Here is a 24,059-nt window from a genome sequence, read left to right on the forward strand (position 1 = left end):
AATAGAATGCTGGGTTTTAAAGGGGGAAAAACATGCTGTGAAATTCAGTGATTCTTTGAAAAATACAGTTTTCAATTATTTTCAGAGTTGACTGGCAAATGATCATAGAATCTTGACATTGTTTTGAATACTGCTATGCTCCGATCAGACCACCATTTTGATTCCCCACATGCAAATCAAATGCCTTGTCCTAAGGTACCAGAGCAGGTGACATGGTCACCCGGACTCTATTGTCATCCAGAATAGACCAACTGAGTCAAATAAAACCTACAATGCATTTTACTCTGTCACCTTGTGTCACCTATTGTTTAAGCTGTGGGTGATGTGGGTACCAGTGTCCTCAGTAAAACTTTCCAAAGCTGTCCTGATGAAGGTAGATTCCATAGAATGACATATAGAACTATAGGATGTGTATGGTAGATGCTATTAGGGTCTTACTGGCCAGTCTCTTTCAACTTGGGAACTGTCTATACTTCATGTTCCCTTGTCAAGCTTTTCACTCTCTTCATAAAACAACAATCAATCCCAAACTGACTAACCTGCCCCTGGGCACTTGAAACAAGTTACCCCCCCCTCTCTCTTCTCTCTCTCCTTCCCCTCTCCTTCCTCTCTCTCTATCTCCACGGGTCAGTCCCAGACTCCTTAGGGATCAGTTCCCTGACAGGACCATCTGGCCAAGTGTGTGTGTGTGTGTGTGTGTGTGTGTGTGTGTGTGTGTGTGTGTGTGTGTGTGTGTGTGTGTGTGTGTGTGTGTGTGTGTGTGTGTGTGTGTGTGTGTGTGTGTGTGTGTGTGTGTGTGTGTGTGTTTGTGTGTGTCTCATTAGGGGTAGGTTAAATTTAGCAGCGAGGCAGTTATCTGCATGCCAGGTCCTATCTGTCCCTTTACCCCCTCCCTCACTCACTCTCTCCTTCCCTCCCTCCCTCCCTCTCTCTCTCCTTCCCTCCCTCCCTCTCTCTCTCCTTCCCTCCCTCCCTCTCTCTCCTTCTCTCCCTCCCCAGTCATTTCTCTCCAATGCACCACACTGTCCTTCTATCCAGTCCTCTATCACAGCAGCGTCTCATTCCCCCTCTTTCTGTCTCTCTCTCTCCCAGGCGCGCGCTCCTTCTCTCCGTCATATCGGCGGAAGAGTGATTCAACCCCCCTCCTCCCCCATCGCTCGAACTGGATTGTACAGACAGAGGCAAGCTGAGGACACAGAAGAGGAGAAAAAGGGCTCGATCAGGGAAGGAAGACGTGGAAACACTACACACTGGATAACATTTCCTCTGCTGTCAGGGGGCTACAGAGCAACACAGTGACACTGCAGCAGTAGCAGCAAGCAGCGGTCTGGACTACAGCTTTGACTCACCGCTCTCTGAGGTAAGACTGGTTGTCAGCTACATGCTGCAGCTAAACCCAGAGAGGGAGGTCAAACTACATGGACTTCTCTCTCTGTACCCATGACAACCCTCTTTGTCTACAGTATTTCATTCAGTTTATCATGTGCATTCTGCAGTGTATGGAGACAGGCTGGTGTTGGGAGGGTGTTGCTGTGACGGTGTTGTGGCTAATCAGACAGGGCAGGTAGACTGCATGAAGGGAACATGTCGTGACCACATAGACCACTCTGCTCACTGTTGTATTCTCAGTGAGGTCAGCTGAGGGAGTTGGTTTACAGATCCACTATCAATCCTATTGACTCCTGTTGATTTGACATCTTTGCATCATTACTGATGTTTTGGGTGCATATCTGCATGAGTATTGATAATAATAATATTGTGTTTGTGTATCTGGATAGAATATTGTACTGAAAAAAAGGTGCTTTCCAGAACCGAACGGGTTCTTTGGCTGTCCCCATAGCATATCCCTTTGAAGAACCCTTTTGGTTCCAAGTGTAATGCTTTTGGGTTCCATCTTGAACCATTTCCACAGATGGTTCTACATGGAACCCAAAAGGGTTCTACCTGGAACCAAAAATGGTCATCCAATGGGGACAGCTGGAAAACCCTTTTGGAACCCTTTTTTCTAAGAGTCAGTTTCCAGTCAAACATAATCCCATGTGATTGACTGCAGCTAATATGAACATATTTATCGATTGTCAACTGAGAAGTGCAGGAAGTAGTTACCACCTAGTCCACTGGGCAATAGTTATGTTAAGTTCTGATTACGTTCTAGTCAATTTCCTTACCTTACATCAAAGACAAAGATCAACAAAGCTGGCCTATGGATGTTCTACATTGAAGTGGTACAGTGACAGCAGCAGGGTATTTCCTAAGGGCAGTGGGTCCAGGCTCAGGGTCCTGTGCGTCTCAGATCCCCAGGGGGCTGTGGGGGATATGGAGGGGCTGAGCCAGATGGGGTTATCAGGCCTTCACCTAGCAGCTCCGTTTGGAACGTGTCGCCCCAGAGCAGGGAGAGGGAGGCGGATGCCTGGCCGTCATCAATACATTTTTAGCAGCGACCAGATTCTTCTGACTGTGGATCAGACTGGCGCAAACATGGCGCCCAAAGCAAGCCCCTCTGTGTTTGGTCGTCATTTCTCAAGCTAGAGCAGATCATTCCCACGTTTAGAGTAGCTCATTTAGTGGGTACAGTATGGTCAATATGTGACCCAAGAGGAGTCGGTCGTTCAGGGTTTCTAACCTAAAGACCATTAGAGCTCCTTCAACATTGTTTACATTTATGTTATCAATTCCCAGGAGGCTCCAGGGTTTGGCATGGCAACCCTACAGTGGTAAAGCACATTAGATGTTTGTGTAACATGAAAAGGACCACATCATCTTCGGTGACAGTACAGAGCCTTTTAGGTTGATCCCTCTTGCCTTAAGTGTGAACATTAACGATCACCAAATCATTTGGCGTCAACGCCTACCTTTCTCCTCGTGGACATACTTTCTATAGTTCAGACATTTATGTCAATCCCTCCAGCATTGAGTCTGAACATTAGAGGTCATCAATCCATGCATAAAACAGGAATGGTCTGTGTCTGTCTTCCTTCATCTATAACCTGACGAAGCTCCATGCTCTTCTCTAGACATGCCCCTGATAAGCCCAACACTAAACCTAAACCCAACACTAATCTGTGCTGTAAGCAAATATTTGACCTGACAGAAGGACACCCAGCAATGCTCCATATGAACTTTTAAAAGGCCTGAGACCCAACAGAGTGGTTTGTGAGTCCAAGCGACAGGCTAACACATACAACCAGGCCTGACCTGAAATACTTTAAGAAATGAGGAGATGGGAAACGTCATTGGATTCATATTAACGACCATTATGTATGCTGCCTGTATGTTGTCAATGGGCCGTGCAGTGCATTCTGGGTACAATCTCACAAGGAGTGCCCTCCTTCAAGGAGTCAATGGCAGTCAATTTGGTGCGAGCTCATTAGCATTAGCATGAATTTCGTGAACAATAAGCACAACATTACAAATCTTTTCTGAGATGTGAGATAATGAACTTGTTCTCTGTAATATTATATAACTTTGAAATCGTGACATTTCATACTTTTGAGGACAATAGGCAGGTTTCTCGACTCATACCTTCATACCTTTTTATTATTACATCTTTTACTTTTTATTATTTCTCTATTTTCTTTCTCTCTGCGTTGTTTGGAAGGGCCCGTAAACAGTTCACTGTTGTTTATGAAGCATGTGACGAATGCAATTTGATTTGATTCAATTTTGATTAGACTTTTAGAAGGGATTGCTTGATGATTAGCTTAGCAACCGCATGACAACATGAACATGATTGGTTGTCTGCTGGGTGGGGCAGCATAGTACTTTCCTCTATTCATTGGCCAATGAGTTTCCCATCTCCTCATTTCTTAAAGTATTTCTGGCATGGCAGGGCCTGTCCGTGGTGCCTGACTCCTCAGGCGTTGTAATCTGACTGTAAGCCTGGGATGTGGTGAGACAGGTAGGGCCTAGGGAGGGTTTGAGGGTGTGTGGATGTGGTGAGACAGGTAGGGCCTAGGGAGGGTTTGAGGGTGTGTGGATGTGGTGAGACAGCTAGGGCCTAGGGAGGGTTTGAGGGTTTGTGGATGCGGTGAGACAGCTAGGGCCTAGGGAGGGTCTGAGGGTGTGTGGATGTGGTGAGACAGCTAGGGCCTAGGGAGGGTTTGAGGGTTTGTGGATGCGGTGAGACAGCTAGGGCCTAGGGAGGGTCTGAGGGTGTGTGGATTTGGTGAGACAGCTAGGGCCTAGGGAGGGTTTGAGGGTTTGTGGATGTGGTGAGACAGCTAGGGCCTAGGGAGGGTCTGAGGGTGTGTGGATTTGGTGAGACAGCTAGGGCCTAGGGAGGGTCTGAGGGTATGTGGATGTGGTGAGACAGCTAGGGCCTAGGGAGGGTTTGAGGGTGTGTGGATGTGGTGAGACAGCTAGGGCCTAGTGAGGGTCTGAGGGTGTGTGGATGTGGTGAGACAGCTAGGGCCTAGGGAGGGTCTGAGGGTGTGTGGATGTAGTGAGACAGCTAGGGCCTAGTGAGGGTCTGAGGGTATGTGGATGTAGTGAGACAGCTAGGGCCTAGGGAGGGTCTGAGGGTGTGTGGATGTGGTGAGACAGCTAGGGCCTAGGGAGGATCTGAGGGTGTGTGGATGTGGTGAGACAGCTAGGGCCTAGAGAGGGTCTGAGGGTGTGTGGATGTGGTGTGGCAGCTAGGGCCTAGGGAGGGTCTGACAGTGTGTGTATGACAGTGGCTGTTAAAACTTTAAATCAAAGGTCGGGCTCATAGTAATGGAACAGTATCAAACCGTCATTAATATGAGCTGCCCTCCCCTCACCAGCCTCCCCTGGTGTATGCCCAGGTTACATGTGAAGTCCCAGTAGGAGTGTACAGTATGTGTGGGATGAACCAAGGGAGACAGGGGGGTGAGGAGAGAGGGATCAAGGAACAGCTGACTCAGCAGAGCCCAGGGATTTGGGCTTATAAATTCCATTGGGCCATTTGTGCAGAGTGATGGATTGGATGGGGTACTGATGCAGTGTTGAGCCCATGGTTACCGTAGAGATTACCTTGGTTTGGCACTGGCATGCTCTGCCGTCCGGTTCCTTCAGTGTGATTGACAGTTTGGGGGAAGTGGGGCAGTAATCAGTACATCAGACTGGCAAGTATTAGTCACACCTCCTGCTGTCTAGAGCTAGAGGGGAATTGGGTTAGTGATCTGTTTACCTTCAGAGTTGTGTGTTGTGTGTGTGTGTGTGTGTCCGTGCAGGTATCAAATGAATACATGAACAGGTACAGCTGATGCTGCTGTGAGGCCAGACATGAAGCCATGTCTGCAGGCAGTGAGATCTTCACGTTACTGCCACCATCATTCTGTCTCATTAACATGTGCTGTGAGGCCGTGGCCCCTAATACCAACCATGGCTGTAGACTCCTCCCTTCTTCCCCTCAGCCAAATCCCTTCACTAAGGGTTTAAGGGGGGCTGGCCGGGGTGTTTGCCAGGCTTCATCAACACTTCATCTGTCTCCTCATGACAGTAGTTGGATTCTGCAGTAACACTTCTTTGGCCCCAATTGCAGATGAACTGAAACCACACAGGGAGTTTCTTCAGAAAGTTGACACAGGTGTTGACTGCATTAAAACCGACATACCCCACAAGCTGCCCCTCCTACTGCTGTGGACATTGATACTGTGCATGCAGGCTTTTGTTCCAGCTCAGCACAACCACAACCACACCTACGGTACCAGTCACAAAACTGGACACACCTACTCATTCAAGGGTTTTACATTATTTTTACTATTTTATACATGATTCTGTGTGTTATTTCATCATTTTAATGTCTTCTATTATTCTACAATGCAGAAAATAGTAAAAAATAAAGTAAATTCCTTGAATGAGTAGGTGTGTCCAAACTTTTGACTGGTACTGTAATTCAATAAATCCAATAGCACCAAGCCCTGGACTCACTGAACCCAGTGTGTTAGTGCTGGACCAGGTCTTGTGGTTTGTCCATCATGTGGTCTGAGGGAGGCCATGGGGGGGGCTGGTCAGAGAGGCAGTGGCTAGAGAGGGGCCAGGGTTGAGATGGGGGCTGGTCAGAGAGACAGGGGATAGAGAGGGGCCAGGGTTGAGATGGGGGCTGGTCAGAGAGACAGGGGATAGAGAGGGGCCAGGGTTGAGATGGGGGCTGGTCAGAGAGACAGGGGATAGAGAGGGGCCAGGGTTGAGATGGGGGCTGGTCAGAGAGACAGGGGATAGAGAGGGGCCAGGGTTGAGATGGGGGCTGGTCAGAGAGACAGGGGATAGAGAGGGGGTTGAGACGGGGGATGGTCAGAGAGACGTGGGCTAGAGGGGCAGGGCTAGTCAGAGAGACAGGCGCTAGAGAGGGGCCAGGGTTGAGATGGGGGATGGTCAGAGAGACAGTGGCTAGAGAGGGGGTTGAGACGGGGGATGGTCAGAGAGACGTGGGCTAGAGGGGCAGGGCTAGTCAGAGAGACAGGCGTCAGAGAGGGGGTTGAGATGGGGGATGGTCAGAGAGACAGGCGCTAGAGAGGGGCCAGGGTTGAGATGGGGGATGGTCAGAGAGACAGTGGCTAGAGAGGGGGTTGAGATGGGGGATGGTCAGAGAGACGTGGGCTAGAGGGGCAGGGCTAGTCAGAGAGACAGGCGCCAGAGAGGGGGTTGAGATGGGGGATGGTCAGAGAGACAGGTTCTAGAGAGGGGCCAGGGTTGAGATGGGGGATGGTCAGAGAGACAGTGGCTAGAGAGGGGGTTGAGATGGGGGATGGTCAGAGAGACAGTGGCTAGAGAGGGGGTTGAGATGGGGGATGGTCAGAGAGACGTGGGCTAGAGGGGCAGGGCTAGTCAGAGAGACAGGCGCCAGAGAGGGGGTTGAGATGGGGGATGGTCAGAGAGACAGGGGATAGAGAGGGGCCAGGGTTTGAGATGGGGGCTGGTCAGAGAGACGTGGGCTAGAGGGGCAGGGCTAGTCAGAAAGACAGGCGCTAGAGAGGGGGTTGAGATGGGGGATGGTCAGAGAGACAGTGGCTAGAGAGGGGGTTGAGATGGGGGATGGTCAGAGAGACAGTGGCTAGAGAGGGGGTTGAGATGGGGGATGGTCAGAGAGACAGTGGATAGAGAGGGGGTTGAGATGGGGGCTGTAGGGGGGTTGAGCAGTGCCAGTGGGACCCGAGCTAAGCATATGTAGCTCCCCAAAGAGCAGCGAGGTTGCTTCCTTTTTAGACCAGGTATCCTGTTTCCTCACAGAATGCCACTGGTGTAGTCTCTGGGAAAAGAGCTCTATATATATATATCTGAAGAGAAATTCTAATGTTGTTCACCCCCACATCTCCTCCTCCTTCTGCCTGCCAGCCACAACGTTGTGCCTTGCTGCACATTGAACTTGAATATCAGCATGTTTATTTTGAATCCTCTATTTGTCATTTAGAATCACAGCATAGCTTCAAGCTGCACTGCAGTCGTTGAATCTGTGGGTTGAAGGAGAATTCAGAGCTGTAGGGACGTTTCTCTCCCCAGTTAGAGAATATGTAGAGAGGCAGAGAAGTGAGTTGTTTACTAGTCCCTCTTGAGACCTTCTGGCCTAGCTACCAGAGTGACCATGAGCTCTGTCAAAACAAGCCTGCACTGCAGTATTTACACAGTTCAACATTCCTTCTTCCCTACAATCAAGTCAAATCACACAATGTCCTTTGGGTAGTGCGCTGTAAAAACAGCTGATAGACTCCTCTCACAGACAGGTAGAAATAGGTACACTCTTAGAAAAAGTGTGCTATCTAGAACCTAAAAGGGTTCTTCGGCTGTCCCCATAGGGGAACACTTTGAATAACTATTTTTGGTCCCAGGTAAAACGCTATGCGGTTCCATGTAAGAACCTTCTGTGGAAAGGGTTCTACATGGAACCGCATAGGGTTTTACCTGGAACCAAAAAGGATTTGTCTAAGGGGACAGCCGAAGAACCCTTTTTTCTAAGATTGTACAGATTTCAGGATGAGACAGGTGTATGTAGGTGTAATGGTAGTGATCGGGCTTAAGTAAACAAATATACACATTAAATGGTTGGTCTGATTGTATCCTGCTCAGACTCCTAAAGCCACAGAGCAGGCGGGGAGCATTGGCCACTCGCTGCGTCTATACACAGTACATTAGGCCTGGAGTGATGGATGAGTGTCCGTGCTGCATTAGACACTCAGCAGCAGATGAAAAGGCCTCATTTTAATGTCTGAAAGTGCCGTACATGCGGAATCCTACAGCTTTGGTGTTACAGGGGGAATCCCCAGCTTCTAAACGTGTCAGAGGAGGCTGGACCTGCTCAGCCTGAGGTCCAGACGAAGCCTGGTGTGAGACATATTGCTGGTGAGCTAGTGAATAAAGAGGGGATTAGGTTTTAGGCTGATTGGATGAACCATTTCTGGATTGAACATATACAGTGCATTCAGATAGTATTCAGACCCCTTCACTTTTTCCATGTTTTGTTACATTACAGCCTTATTCTAAAATTGATTAAATTGTTTTTTCCCCCTTCATCAATCTACACACAATACCCCATAATGACAAAGCAAAAATAGATTTTTAGACATTTTTGAAAATGTATAAACAGAAATATGTTATTTAAATAAGTATTCAGGCCCTTTGTTGTGAGATTCAAAACTGAGCTCAGGTGCATCCTGTTTCCATTGATCATCCTTGAGATGTTTCTACAACTTGATTGGAGTCCACCTGGGGTAAATTCAATTGATTTGACATGGTTTGGAAAGGCAGACACCTGTCTATATAAGGTTCCACAGTTGACAGTGCATGTCAGAGCATTAACCAAGCCATGAGGTCGAAGGATTGGATAAGACGGCACAAGTACTGGGTTCCCTGCTAAATGTGAGCTAGTGAAAGAATAAAAGGTCATTGAGTTCCAATTGGTGAGTTCCAATTGGTTAAAAACGGCCCCACTGGTTGCAGTGGCCCTTGTTGTTGTCCCGTCTATGACATCACGTAGCTAGGGACGGTCATACTAAAAATGACAGAGAGCGTATCTTGTCACAGCCACACCTTGTGCCACTCTGGAACTCATCAAATGTCAGGAGCAATTATCAGGCTATTTTCTACCCCTAGAACATGTTCCCTCAACCGTTCCCTTCTTATTTAAGGCTGCTGATTGACTGAGGCATGTTACACACACAACACTGGATATGAGCTCTGGTATCCAGGATACAGCATGGTGCTGTGTCAGGCTGGCATGGGGCCCAGTACTGAGCTACCCATGAGGTGTGAGGAGGGTACAGTACACCGTCTGTCTGCCAGTTAGAAATTATAACAGGCTTAAGCTATGGTCCAATCTCTCTTAGACTGCAGCTTTTCTCCACATCGTCTTTCCCTCAGGATATCAGTAAAGGAAGTAGGGCACAGTGGTGTGGAACACTCAGATATAAATATATTTAGTAGAACAGACATGGCTCTATTACATGTAGAGTAAGGAATCTTGTCAGTTCTTTTTTTGACATGTCTACCTGAATGTGTCCCAAATGACCTGCTAGGTGGTTTTGGTAGTTAGGGGCTCGCTGTTGGTAGCTGTTTTGTTTATTTGGATCCTCATTAGCCTTTGCAGAAGCAGCATCTACTCTTCCTGGGGTCCACAGCTATATCAATACCACAACAGATCACTAGATCTACAGCCATGCTTCGCCAGCTAATCATTGCCAGGAATAATCAACCTGGGCCTGGTTTCCCAAAAGTGTTGGCATTTAGGCTTACGAGCGTTTTAACGATGCATCTTTCCTACAACGGCCGAAGATGTTAAATAGGTTTCCCAAAACACCACGCAGAGAGAACGTTCGCTAAGTGCGTCATTGAGGCCTGGGCTGATACTGATAGGATCGAAAGGCAACGCTGCTCTCAGATCAGCTTTCTCTATTCAAATCTTACCTTAACATTCTAATTATTCCACAGTACTGACAACAGATCAGCTCCTAGAAAGATATTATCACCTATGGCTGCAAATATTAGGCAGCTCTTTAATAATGCACTATATCAAGATTTGGCACATCATTGCGCACATGTTGTTACACATCATGAAATATATTGAGACAAATTACAGACAGTAGCATACAAGTATCAAAATAGAACTAAATTGATTGAACGTTAAATGTATTGCAATATGATTTACATAGGCCTATAGCCTACTGTAGGCAACTTTGTATTTGTAGTCAACTTTGTTGTGAAGTTATCAGCAGTCACAGAGAGACAGATAAAACATGGGATTCTATGTTTAGCGGAGAACGTCTGTGTATAAAGTGACTTGGGAGGGCAAAAAAGCATCTAACGATGCACTGTTCACCGGATGTGCTACCTGTCCCAGACCTGCTGTTTTCAACTCTCTAGAGACAGCAGGAGCGGTAGAGATACTCTGAATGATCGGCTATGAAAGCCAACTGACATTTACTCCTGAGGTTCTGACCTGTTGCACACTATACAACCACTGTGATTATTATTATTTAGACCTGCTGGTCATCTATGAACATTGGAACATCTTGGCAATGATCTGTTATAATCTCCATCCGGCACAGCCTAAAGAGGACTGGCCACCCCTCAGCCTGGTTCCTCTCTAGGTTTCTTCCTAGGTTCTGGCCGTTCTAGGGAGTTTTTCCTAGCCACCATGCTTCTACACCTGCATTGCTTGCTGTTTGGGGTTTTAGGCTGGGTTTCTGTACAGCACTTTGAGAAATCAGCTGATGTAAGAAGGGCTTTATAAATACATTTGATTTGATTTGACTTAGCTGTTCTACGAGCGGTCTGAGGTGGTCGTTAGACGTTAGAGTGTTTTCAAGTGCAATGTTAATAACAATGTTTTTGGGAAACAGCTCGGAGATTTAACGATGCTCCTACGATGCTTTTGGGAAACCAGGCCCTGGTGTTTTCCATCTTAGATTTGTTAGCGTAAAGGTTCAAATCTCCAAACAGGAGACTCCAGCCAGTGTTAGTCAATACATTACGGTCAATACAAGTGAGTGGTTTTAAATAGCCGATCAATTCCCTCTTTCCCAGCGAGTCAATCAATGAGGAGATGCTTAATGCTTAACTAATCACCATCAAGGGGGAAGAGTGACATCTATTGTGACCTCGACAGCTGGTCAATGGCCTAATTGGTTACTACCTCAGCCTGCTGTGCTAGCAAATAACAATATGTGTTATTCTTAGTAAAGAGTTCAAAGCTTATTGACCTGATATTGTAGCTGTCCAAATTCTTAGATACGTGAGATTTCAGTCTGACAGACAGAAAACTACCCTTGAGGGTCTGTTGTCGTGAGCAACAGTGAGCTAACATTAAGGGCCTCCCGGGTGGCGCAGTGGTTAAGGGCGCTGTACTGCAGCGCCAGCTGTGCCACCAGAGACCCTGGGTTCACGCCCAGGCTCTGTCGTAACCGGCTGCGACCGGGAGGTCCGTGGGGCGACGCACAATTGGCCTAGCGTCATCTGGGTTAGGGAGGGTTCAGTAGGGAAATCTTTGTCTCATCACGCACCAGCGACTCCTGTGGCAGGCCGGGCGCAGTGCGTGCTAACCAAGGTTGCCAGGTTCCTCCAACACATTGGTGCGGCTGGCTTCCGGGTTGGATGGCGGCTTGGTTGGGTTGGGTTGTGTATCGGAGGACGCATGACTTTCAACCTTCGTCTCTCCCGAGCCCGTACGGGAGTCGTAGCGGTGAGATAAGATAGTAGCTACTAAAACAATTGGATACCATGAAATTGGGGAGAAAAAGGGGTAAAAAAAAAAATAAAATAAAAAATTAAAAAAAAAAAAAAAAAGAGTATACATTGTAAACATTGTCATGCTTTTTCCATGACCAAGTGATCGGTTATATTGATGTCACTTGTTAAATCCACTTCAATCAGTGGAAACTTTGGAAACCTAATGCCAAGGTACAAACAAGGTCAATGAGATCCACTTCAATCAGTGCAAAACGCAACTTTGGAAACTTTGGAAACCTAATGTACAAGGTCAATGAGACATTGACATTATCATCGGGGCAGAAAACATTGTGAGTGTGTATTTTACACATGCAATTTACAAATAATCTACATATATTTTATTTATTTATATATATGATAAATACATTTTCCCAATATATTTAAATATATTAGGTATATATATTTAACCCCCCACCCCCTCCCCCGTAGTGGGGCGGATCGAGTGACCCTAATTATAGCAGGCAGCGGGCCGTTGGGCAAGCATGGATTACAGAGAGATCATCCCACCTCAAGTCTGGGCACATAAACACACCTTTATTTAACTAGGCAAGTCAGTAAGAACAAATTCTTATTTACAGCACAAAATATGGTACAAACATTATTGACCCACTCCAACAGCTAGCACTACAGCATTTAGCACAGGCTAGGCTAGCCCCACTGCAGCAGCCATCACAGGCTAGGCTTGACCCACTCCAACTGCCATAGAGCATATATGCGTGAAGGCTAGGCTAGCTCCACTCCAACAGCTAGCAGGACCAAATTAGAAGCATGGCTAATAGCCATAGCTGCTTCTTGCTCAACAGACTATAAACTGTGGGACATGTTAAGGACGAAGCGTAGAGATGGTTCACATTTCTTGGTTCACATTTCTTGGAGCCATTTCTCTTTTTTTGGGCTTTCATGACTCCGACTGAGCAGAATGAATCCAGTGATATTTTATAATCTCGTGTGGGTATTTTGTATAGGCCTGGTATTTACTGAGAAGGAAGTGACCTTTTGCAATATAACCTAGTCGGCCTCTAGTTGGCCTCACATATGAGCCTTTCAACTGTGAGGATTGCCTGATAACATAACCGGTCTACATTCCGAGCATCAATGTGTTCTGTGTTTTTTTTTTACCTTTACTTTACCAGGTATGTTGACTGCGAACACATTCTCATTTACAGCAATGACCTGTGGAATAGTTACTAGAGAAAGGAGGCAGGATGAATGAGCCAATTGGAAGCTGGGGATGATAAGATAGTCATGATGGTATGAGGGTCAGATTGGGAATTTAGCCAGGACACCAGGGTTACCACCCCTACTCTTACAATAAGTGCCATGGGATCTTCAGTGACCACAGAGAGTCAGGACACCCATTTAACATCCCATCCAAAAGACAGCACCCTACACAGGGCAATGTCTCCAATCACTGCTCTGGGGCACAAGGATATATTTTTTTTAGACCAGAGGAAAGTGTGCCTCCTGCTGGCCCTCCCATCCAGGGACCGACTAGGACCAACCCTGCTTAGCTTCAGAGGCATGCCAGCAGTGGGATGGATGCAGGGTGTATGGGATGCAGGGCAGGGTGTATGGTATGCAGGGTGTATGGTACGGAGGTCTAGCTGAATTTCAACCATTACTTCTCTCCTCTTCCATACTGGAGCTCCACTTCTAGTTTTACATGTTTCCTTCCCCTTTCCCCAGTAGGGGGCATAAAGCTGCAAGCTAAAGTCTGACAAATGGAACTTGAGGTTTTTGACATCAAGTGGACTAATTGGATCATAGTATGCTTAACTTTTTCTAGTATTCTTAGATTCTTAGAAAGGGCCTGGTATTCTTAGTACAGTGGTTGGCACAAAGTGCCATTACATTCATTGTCCCATATCGTACGATTCTGGAAGCACCAAAATACTGAGGATATATATAGATAGGCTATCATTGTAAGATTGAACGTGGGCAGAGAGGCATACCATGCTTTTATGGGAGAAATAGACCAGAGAAAAGGACATGGGACCCTTTCAAGGGGAGACAACAGACAAGACTGTGAAGGATTACAAGGTGGCGTCACTCCTCTCCAATAGATGAACGGTCAGAAAGAGTCAACCACAAACACTGAGAGATTAGAAAACCCGACAAAGAGGGATTTTCAACCTCTGCAAACGGATTGTTGTGTATACTTCAGTTGGTGTGACGACGAGAAGGAATCAACTGAGGTCACTCAGAGTCATAAGGTCATAGTGGTATGTATCTTTTAATTTCGTATTTTAGTTTTTTTTTTAAGTGCACTGTTGTTTAGGGGCTCATAAGTAAGCATTTCACTGATGTATTCGGCGCATGTGACTAATACCATTTGATTTGATTTGATTTCTCAGACAGGTCACGGTGAGTCAGGCTTAGACATGAACAGTTACAGGACGTGGTGAAAGGAGGAATCACCATTCAGAGGGATCTAGGCTGTATCAGACACACTGACAATCTGATGACCAGCCTAATGGACCCTATTACCCATTTCTGCGTTCTTGTCAGTCCTTTGTCAGAGACACTGATCTAAGGTCAGCTTTGCATTTCCTTCCCTTATGGTGAAGGTAAGAATTCGGGAAAAGTCACTAATCCTAAATCAGTGTTTACAGGTGCCTTCTGCCCAGAACTGACAGAGAGGATAGGCTCATTGGGAGGAGGGTCATGATACCTGCATAGTGCCTTTAAGAATGATGTTATCTTACTCAGCGCTGCTGTTGCGCTTGTGTACAGGATAAAGGACAAAGTCCCAAAAGTTACAAATTGCTGCCCTCTGCAGGTTATCCTGTAAAAAGCATCACCAGAATGTAGAGCTTTATGCCATTGCATTTTTTAAAAACGTTTCAGTAATTTAGCAGACGCTCGTATCCAGAGCGACTTCTGTAGTGTGGCATTTTTGTACTGGTCTCCCATGGGAGTTGAACCCACAACCCTAAAGTTGCAAACGGCATCCTCTACCCACTGTTCCACAGGGGACCCTATGGAGTGAGCACTCTTCTTTCTGCATGGGAAAACAGTATAGAGAACGCTACAACTCAAGTTTATGCTGTAGGCTGCCCTACAGTATGTCAGACATTTGAGAGTAACATTTACCATGGCGATTTATGATAGGCGATCATTACCATTGCTGGCTCAACATAGCTTAGTGACATCTCTATAGCTATATGAGATGGCGCCAACAGATATGGCAGCTCTGCTTCTAGCTCCTAAGAAACTTTGCAGTATTGTAAAACAAATGTTGTGTTATCTCTTACATTATTAGCCCAGAAAGTTTTTTTGTGTTAGATTTCTAATTCCATTATTTTACAGTACATTCGCAAAGTATTCAGACCCCTTGACTTTTTTCAACATTTTGTTACTTTACAGCCGTATTCTAAAATTGATTAAATTATTTATTTTTCCCTTATCAATCTACACACAATACCCCATAATCACAAAGCGAAAACAGGTTTTTAGATTTTTTTGCAAATTTATAACAAAAAACATAACTACCTTATTTACATAAGTATTCAGACCCTTTGCTATGAGACTCGAAACTGAGCTCAGGTGCATCCTGTTTCCATTGAGCATCCTTGAGATGTTTCTACAACTTGATTGGAGCCCACCTGTTTTAAAGTCAATTAATTGGACATGATTTGGAAAGGCACACACCTGTCTATATAAAGGTCCCACAGTTGACAGCGCATATCAGAGCAAAAACCAAGCCATGAGGTCAAAGGAATTGTCTGTAGAGCTCTGAGACAGGATTGTGTTGAGGCACAGATCTGGGGAAGGCTACCAAAACATTTCTGCAGCATTGAAGGTCCCCAAGAACACAGTGGCCTGAAATGGAAGAAGTTTGGAACCACCAAGATTCTTCCTAGAGCTGGCCGCCCGGCCAAACTGAGAAATCGGGGTATAAGGGCCTTGGTCAGGGTGACCAAGAACCTGATGGTCACTCTGACAGAGCTCTAGAGTTCCTCCGCGGAGATGGAAGAATCTTCCAGAAGGACAACCATCTCTGCAGCACTCCACCAATCAGGCCTTTATGGTAAAGTGGCCAGACGGAAGCCACTCCTCAGTAAAAGGCACATAACAGCCCACTTGGAGTTTGCCAAAAAGTACATAAAGACTCTCAGACCATGAGAAACAAGATTCTCTATTGGGATCCCCATTAGCTGTTTCAAAAGCAGCAGCTACTCTTCCTGGGGCCCACACAAAACATGAAACATTACATAATACAGAACATTAATAGACAACAGCTCAAGGACAGAACTACACACAAACTATCTAGGTCAAATAGGGGAGAGGCTTTGTGCCGTGAGGTGTTGCTTTATCTGTTTTTGAAACCAGGTTTGCTGTTTATTTGAGCAATATGAGATGGAACGGAGTTCCATGCAATAAGGGCTCTATATAATACTGTACACTTTCTTTCATTTGTTCTGGACCTGGGGACTGTGAAAAGACCCCTGGTGCCATGTCTGGTGGGGTAAGTGCGTGCATCAGAGCTGTGTGTAAGTTGACTATGCAAACAATTAGGGATTTTCAACACATTCATGTTTCTTATTAAAAGAAGAAGTAATGCAGTGTCTCTACTCAACTCTTAGCCAAGAGTGACTAGCATACATAGTATTTATATCAGCCCTCTGATTACAATGAAGAGCAAGACGTGATGCTTTGTTCTGGGCCAGCTGCAGCTTAATTAGGTCTTTCCTTGCAGCACTCGACCACACAACTGGACAAGAATCAAGATAAGACAAAACTAGAGCCTGCAGAACTTACTTTTTGGAGTGTGGTGACAAAAAAGCAGAGTATCTCTTTATTACAGACCTCTCCTCATTTTTACAACCATTGAATCCATAAGTTTTGACCATGACAGTTTACAATCTAAGGTAACATCAAGTAATTTAGTCTCCTCAACTTGTTCAACAGCCACAACATTCATTACCAGGTTCAGTTGATGGAATGATTAGTACTAAATACAATGCTTTTAGTTTTAGAGATTCTCAGGACCGGTTTATTACTGGCCACCCATTCCAAAACAGACTGCAACTCTTTGTTAATGGTTTCAGTGACTTCATTAGCTGTGGTTGCTGATGCATACATACATACATACATACATACATACATACATACATACATACATACATACATACATACATACATACATACATACATACATACATACATACATACATACATACATACATGCATGCATACATACATACATACATACATACATACATACATACATACATACATACATACATACATACATACATACATACATACATACATACATACATACATACATACATACATACATACATACATACATACATACATACATACATGCATGCATGCATGCATGCATGCATGCATGCATGCATGCATACATACATACATACATACATACATACATACATACATACACACACACACACACACACACACACACACACACACACACACACACACACATACACATACATACATACATACATACATACATACACAAACATAAATACATACACACACGCGCACGCGCGCACACACACACACATATACATGCACATACACATTTATACACATATTCATACATATACATATACATACATATACACACATAAATACATACACACACACGTGCAGGTGATTTAGCAACACACCATTACATATAATTATTATTATAACACCGGTGTCAATAAAATTAAGAATAGTTGTAAACAAATGAATAAGAATGGAATAAGATTGCACATAAAATAAGTGCTATACTATCTATGGAGGAAGGAATGGAGAGTACCAGGCTGGCTGCACCAGTAAAGTTCATCATGATGTGTCTTCTGCCCCGGGATGGGGGGCCCATGTGGTGATCGAACATCCCAGATATTCACACCCAACCCGGTGAGTCTTGTCTGCGACCGCCAACCGCTGTGTTGATATGCCAGAGCTCCGGGCCGGTGGAAGTGGATATTTCCCTGAGAAAGCATCACGCTTTCATAGCCTGCTGGTCCCAGATAATACTGTATGTGCTTCAGCCAAATATTGTAATATAGCCTGGTCCCAGATCTGTCCCAGATATATACAGTGTGCTTCAGCCAAGTCCTCTGCTCTGACTACTGTTGTCGTGTTTGGCATCACCATGAATGAACAGAGAGGATCTATACAGGTCTGGGACCAGGCTCTTTGTACCGTATTCCGTAAGAAGAGACCCAACATTAATGGCCATGACCTGAAAACATACTGTGTCTGTCTCCCCATCTCTCTACAAAAACACATCCATGGAAAATCCAGGAACATATGTCTATGTCAGTACTCCTGAGGGTTTGGCAGCTTCATCCCTGGGCTCTGGTGTCAGCTGCCTGCAGGGTGTGAAACCAGGGGGTGGTGGGTGTCACTACCTGACACCTCTCATCAAAATCACCTGCATAAATTAAAAGGTACAGTGTGTTGCTAAAGATGATATTGCGGTTTTCCCCCATTGCCAACTAATGAAACAAGAGTCAGTATCAAATATACTGTATGGAAGAGCACACTCACAGAGATAGACAGAGACAGATTCATTAATACCAAAGCTCAAAAGTACAGTACAAGGAAATACGTTTATACTTTATAGACTGAAAATTACAGAGCAGAGCAGTACATAAACAGACAAACATACCAACAAACATACAGACAGACACACACACACCAACCCATACACCAACCCTAGGCCCTTCTGCATTCCTGGTCGGTCATAAAAAGTGGGATTGGAGTTTGGCATCTGGCCCAGACCATGAGATCATGTGATATAATCCCCATGGCAACCACTACACCTCAACATAAGCAGACAGACTGACACACGCACGCATGGATCTCTTCCCAGACAGACCCCTCAAGCCAAACCCGACAGGACCTCTGTGTAGACAGGATCTGTCTTTCCTCTCCTCCCAGGGGGACGTAGCCCTTCGTCCCTCTGTCAACAGCTTGTGTCACGCTACTTGAGCGAGGCCTGAGACTCTAAACAGATTCCTCTATATGTTTTGGCCGCTGCATGGGAGTTCGACGAGGAGGAGGAGGTTTGGATGTTTGCATCCAGCACAGGGTTGTGTTGTATTTTCATGTGTCTTGTAATTCATCATCAGGTTTCACCCCTCGTCCTTTCTCTTTCTGGGGACCCTTGGGACTGTGTTGCACGTGTCATGTCATATGTCACTGTTTGTCTACTCTGTACTCTGGGGCTCATGAAGTTGGGATCATTCTTGGTATGAGTTGTAGCCATGCCGGCTTGAAGGTTATGTTTTAATTCAATGCGCTATACTGTAGGTGTGGTGACAGAAATTATAATGTAGTGACGCAATATACTTCAAGTTAAAGTCCACTCATGACAATCTCGAGGCACTCCTGCAAATTAAAACATTTAAAAGTCAACACTTGGTTATCTCTAGATAACTAATTTGATTGCATCACTTGGAGCACTGCAAAGCACTGTGGCTTAGTATTTACACTCCCTGCTATAGGCCCACACGACAGCAACGGAAATATAGGTCTACAACAACGTCATATATAGAGGCGTTTTAGAATAGCATACTTTATGGCTGTACTAAAACATCCTGTTCGCCTGACCCGCTCCTGAACATCTCTCTGGTCAGCATGGAGGAATTACAGCCATGTGTCCCCAGCAATTGATTTATCTCAGAGTTGTGGAATTCCCAAATGAGTTCTCTGTTGTAGCAGGAAACTCAGGGAACGGTTTTATTGCCCAGCGCCCCATCCACCTCAGAGTCTGAACTGTGATCGCTGCCCGTAACCAAGGAGATCACCCTGCTGTTTGTAAACAATTAATTTTCTAGGGGCTGGCGCTGGATGGAAAAGCCTGTAGGCCTTTCCCACTTTCAAGTTCCCAGTATTTGGAGAAAAAAGTAGCCCTTATTCGCTACTAACACGCTAATAACCACACAATTAACACTAACACTAACTTTAACATAATAACAAGTGTAGATAGTTGGCATGTTGGAATTCAGGATGGGAATATCCAGATGATTAAGAAACTCCATAGGCACAGCTATAAACAGTTTGGAGGTCGTACTCCGTGCATGACTGTGGTATGCACAGTGTCCCGGGCCAAGGAGCTGGTGTGAAATACTTTAGGAGAGTGATAAAGCTGAGTCATGGAGTAGAGTATAAAGCATCATGGATGATTGATGATGGTCAAATACAGAAGGACAGTAAGGTGGTATCAAGGCCATGCCTCAGCTGCTAACTGTACTGTATCACTAGGTTACGCCGCGGCTGCTAACTGTACTGTATCACTAGGTTACACCTCGGCTGCTAACTGTCCTGTATCACTAGGTTACGCCGCGGCTGCTAACTGTCCTGTATCACTAGGTTACACCTCGGCTGCTAACTGTCCTGTATCACTAGGTTACACATCGGCTGCTAACTGTCCTGTATCACTAGGTTATACCTCGGCTGCTAACTGTCCTGTATCACTAAGTTACACATCGGCTTCTAACTGTCCTGTATCACTAGGTTACACATCGGCTGCTAACTGTCCTGTATCACTAGGTTACACATCGGCTGCTAACTGTCCTGTATCACTAGGTTATACCTCGGCTGCTAACTGTCCTGTATCACTAAGTTACACATCGGCTTCTAACTGTCCTGTATCACTAGGTTACACATCGGCTGCTAACTGTCCTGTATCACTAGGTTATACCTCGGCTGCTAACTGTCCTGTATCACTAAGTTACACATCGGCTTCTAACTGTCCTGTATCACTAGGTTACACATCGGCTGCTAACTGTCCTGTATCACTAGGTTACACATCGGCTGCTAACTGTCCTGTATCACTAGGTTACACATCGGCTTCTAACTGTCCTGTATCACTAAGATACACCTCGGCTGCTAACTGTCCTGTATCACTAGGTTACGCCGCGTCTGCTAACTGTCCTGTATCACTAAGTTACACATCGGCTTCTAACTGTCCTGTATCACTAGGTTACACCTCGGCTGCTAACTGTCCTGTATCACTAGGTTACACCTCGGCTGCTAACTGTCCTGTATCACTAGGTTACACCTCGGCTGCTAACTGTCCTGTATCACTAAGTTACACATCGGCTTCTAACTGTCCTGTATCACTAGGTTACACCTCGGCTGCTAACTGTCCTGTATCACTAGGTTACACCTCGGCTGCTAACTGTCCTGTATCACTAGGTTACACCTCGGCTGCTAACTGTCCTGTATCACTAGGTTACACCTCGGCTGCTAACTGTCCTGTATCACTAGGTTACACCTCGGCTGCTAACTGTCCTGTATCACTAGGTTACACATCGGCTTCTAACTGTCCTGTATCACTAGGTTACACATCGGCTGCTAACTGTCCTGTATCACTAGGTTATACCTCGGCTGCTAACTGTCCTGTATCACTAGGTTATACCTCGGCTTCTAACTGTCCTGTATCACTAGGTTACACATCGGCTTCTAACTGTCCTGTATCACTAGGTTATACCTCGTCTGCTAACTGTCCTGTATCACTAGGTTACACATCGGCTGCTAACTGTCCTGTATCACTAGGTTACACATCGGCTTCTAACTGTCCTGTATCACTAGGTTACACATCGGCTGCTAACTGTCCTGTATCACTAGGTTATACCTCGGCTGCTAACTGTCCTGTATCACTAGGTTATACCTCGGCTTCTAACTGTCCTGTATCACTAGGTTACACATCGGCTGCTAACTGTCCTGTATCACTAGGTTACACATCGGCTGCTAACTGTCCTGTATCACTAGGTTACACATCGGCTGCTAACTGTCCTGTATCACTAGGTTACACATCGGCTGCTAACTGTCCTGTATCACTAGGTTACACATCGGCTGCCAACTGTCCTGTATCACTAGGTTACACATCGGCTGCTAACTGTCCTGTATCACTAGGTCACACCTCGGCTGCTAACTGTCCTGTATCACTAGGTTATACCTCGGCTGCTAACTGTCCTGTATCACTAGGTTACACATCGGCTGCTAACTGTCCTGTATCACTAGGTCACACCTCGGCTGCTAACTGTCCTGTATCACTAGGTTATACCTCGGCTGCTAACTGTCCTGTATCACTAGGTTACACCTCGGCTGCTAACTGTCCTGTATCACTAGGTTATACCTCGGCTGCTAACTGTACTGTATCACTAGGTTACACATCGGCTGCTAACTGTACTGTATCACTAAGATACACCTCGGCTGCTAACTGTACTGTATCACTAAGATACACCTCGGCTGCTAACTGTCCTGTATCACTAGGTTATACCTCGGCTGCTAACTGTACTGTATCACTAGGTTACACATCGGCTGCTAACTGTCCTGTATCACTAGGTTACCCCGCGTCTGCTAACTGTCCTGTATCACTAAGTTACACATCGGCTTCTAACTGTCCTGTATCACTAGGTTACACATCGGCTGCTAACTGTCCTGTATCACTAGGTTATACCTCGGCTGCTAACTGTCCTGTATCACTAGGTTATACCTCGGCTTCTAACTGTCCTGTATCACTAGGTTACACATCGGCTGCTAACTGTCCTGTATCACTAGGTTACACATCGGCTGCTAACTGTCCTGTATCACTAGGTTACACATCGGCTGCTAACTGTCCTGTATCACTAGGTTACACATCGGCTGCTAACTGTCCTGTATCACTAGGTTACACATCGGCTGCTAACTGTCCTGTATCACTAGGTTACACATCGGCTGCTAACTGTCCTGTATCACTAGGTCACACCTCGGCTGCTAACTGTCCTGTATCACTAGGTTATACCTCGGCTGCTAACTGTCCTGTATCACTAGGTTACACATCGGCTGCTAACTGTCCTGTATCACTAGGTCACACCTCGGCTGCTAACTGTCCTGTATCACTAGGTTATACCTCGGCTGCTAACTGTCCTGTATCACTAGGTTACACCTCGGCTGCTAACTGTCCTGTATCACTAGGTTATACCTCGGCTGCTAACTGTACTGTATCACTAGGTTACACATCGGCTGCTAACTGTACTGTATCACTAAGATACACCTCGGCTGCTAACTGTATTGTATCACTAAGATACACCTCGGCTGCTAACTGTCCTGTATCACTAGGTTATACCTCGGCTGCTAACTGTACTGTATCACTAGGTTACACATCGGCTGCTAACTGTACTGTATCACTAAGATACACATCGGCTGCTAACTGTACTGTATCACTAGGTTATGCCGCGGCTGCTAACTGTCCTGTATCACTAGGTTATACCTCGGCTGCTAACTGTACTGTATCACTAGGTTACACATCGGCTGCTAACTGTCCTGTATCACTAGGTTACGCCGCGGCTGCTAACTGTCCTGTATCACTAGGTTATACCTCGGCTGCTAACTGTACTGTATCACTAGGTTACACATCGGCTGCTAACTGTCCTGTATCACTAGGTTACACATCGGCTTCTAACTGTCCTGTATCACTAGGTTACACCTCGGCTGCTAACTGTCCTGTATCACTAGGTTACACCTCGGCTGCTAACTGTCCTGTATCACTAGGTTACACCTCGGCTGCTAACTGTCCTGTATCACTAGGTTACACCTCGGCTTCTAACTGTCCTGTATCACTAGGTTACACCTCGGCTGCTAACTGTCCTGTATCACTAGGTTACACCTCGGCTGCTAACTGTCCTGTATCACTAAGTTACACATCGGCTTCTAACTGTCCTGTATCACTAGGTTACACATCGGCTGCTAACTGTCCTGTATCACTAGGTTATACCTCGGCTGCTAACTGTCCTGTATCACTAGGTTATACCTCGGCTTCTAACTGTCCTGTATCACTAGGTTACACCTCGGCTGCTAACTGTCCTGTATCACTAGGTTACACCTCGGCTTCTAACTGTCCTGTATCACTAGGTTACACCTCGGCTGCTAACTGTCCTGTATCACTAGGTTACACATCGGCTTCTAACTGTCCTGTATCACTAGGTTACACATCGGCTGCTAACTGTCCTGTATCACTAGGTTATACCTCGGCTGCTAACTGTCCTGTATCACTAGGTTATACCTCGGCTTCTAACTGTCCTGTATCACTAGGTTACACATCGGCTGCTAACTGTCCTGTATCACTAGGTTACACATCGGCTGCTAACTGTCCTGTATCACTAGGTTACACATCGGCTGCTAACTGTCCTGTATCACTAGGTTACACATCGGCTGCTAACTGTCCTGTATCACTAGGTTACACATCGGCTGCTAACTGTCCTGTATCACTAGGTTACACATCGGCTGCTAACTGTCCTGTATCACTAGGTCACACCTCGGCTGCTAACTGTCCTGTATCACTAGGTTATACCTCGGCTGCTAACTGTCCTGTATCACTAGGTTACACATCGGCTGCTAACTGTCCTGTATCACTAGGT

At 45.8% G+C, this 24,059-nt stretch overlaps 1 protein-coding gene across 2 annotated transcripts in view; it reads left to right on the plus strand.

The window, feature by feature from the left end:
* Positions 1 to 1,024: 1,024 nt before the first annotated feature.
* LOC118377791 (filamin A-interacting protein 1-like) overlaps positions 1,025 to 24,059 on the plus strand; it is an 81,713-nt gene continuing 58,678 nt past the window's right edge. Inside the window, exon 1 of one of the 2 annotated variants that reach the window (XM_052513928.1) lies at positions 1,025 to 1,360. The gene's annotated coding sequence lies outside the window, so the exon portion shown is untranslated. Of the gene's footprint in view, positions 1,361 to 8,750; positions 8,856 to 24,059 lie in introns of those variants that run through there. The other variant, XM_052513929.1, reaches the window with a different exon arrangement.

This window comes from Oncorhynchus keta, unplaced genomic scaffold (genome assembly GCF_023373465.1).
Source record: "Oncorhynchus keta strain PuntledgeMale-10-30-2019 unplaced genomic scaffold, Oket_V2 Un_scaffold_14384_pilon_pilon, whole genome shotgun sequence".
NCBI classification, from domain to species: Eukaryota; Metazoa; Chordata; class Actinopteri; order Salmoniformes; family Salmonidae; genus Oncorhynchus; species Oncorhynchus keta.